The sequence below is a fragment of the Sinocyclocheilus anshuiensis genome, unplaced genomic scaffold, assembly GCF_001515605.1.
Source record: "Sinocyclocheilus anshuiensis isolate Anshui unplaced genomic scaffold, SAMN03320099.WGS_v1.1 scaffold438, whole genome shotgun sequence".
NCBI classification, from domain to species: Eukaryota; Metazoa; Chordata; class Actinopteri; order Cypriniformes; family Cyprinidae; genus Sinocyclocheilus; species Sinocyclocheilus anshuiensis.
The window spans coordinates 1,037,329-1,038,472 of record NW_015546118.1 but is presented as its reverse complement, the minus strand read 5'-3'; positions in this window follow the sequence as shown (position 1 = coordinate 1,038,472).

Genomic DNA, 1,144 nt, shown 5'->3' with positions numbered 1-1,144 from the left:
ACTGCTTTTGCTGTACTTTGGATCAAATAAATGCAGGCTTGGTGAGCAGAAGAGACTTCTTTATAAAACATTAAAAAGTCTTACTGTTCAAAAACTGTTGACTGGTAGGTTATCATTTTTATTTTTTTAATATATATATATAACATTTCTGTCCCCCTCACTTCTGAAATGATGGCTACGCCCCTGAGGGGAACTTTTAACCTACAACCCTACAAATGTCCAATTCTTTCATTTATTTACTCAAACAACTTTCTTTGACAGGATTCTACTACCTTACTTTTTACTACTACGGACAAAAATCTCACAAACCAACTAAGCATAGATAACTGACTGTAGTGGGTTGCCAACTTTTAAGTTCAGCTTGGAGTGAGATTTTGTTCGATCTCGAATCAATATCAGTTCATATGTATACATATAAGGGGATACAAATCTTTTGTTGAATGCAGTTGAATGCCTTTTTCAGCACTATTTTAAACTTTTCTATTCTTAGATTCAATATTTGCTTGCATCCATTAATATTCACTTGCGTGTATACTTATACGAGTATCACTAAAAATTGAAAAAGGATGTAAGTTATTAATTTCGAATTTAAAAAAAAAATAGTTTAATCACGTCTAAATATTTATTTAAATGCAAAACTTAAGAATAAGTAAGCCGGTATGACCTGCAATACTCTTTAGAGAAATAGATACATGTATATTTATTAAAGAGCCATACCGGTACCTAGTGGGTAAAACATGGCATTACAAATGAAAATGGAGTTTTTTTTCTGACCACAAAATGACTCTAATTTGCCTCTTTGCATTGGAATTTAAAACCATTCTATTTTAACCTTAAATACTACACAAATTGTAATATAAGTTATAGAAATATTAGAAAAAACTATTTTAAGTGGTCATTAATGGACCATAATTATTGCACAAATAGTATTTAGTACCAAAAGACCTCCTCAAAATATTAAATAAATATTATTGAACTAAAATATAGAACATTTATTTAACTAAAAAATAGTTAAGGTGTATGGTCACATTATAAGTAAGAAATTCCTGAAGGTTAAAGGGGTCATATGATGCGATTTCAATTTTTCCTTTCTCTTTGGAGTGTTACAAGCTCTTGGTGCATAAAGAAGATCTGTAAAGTTGCA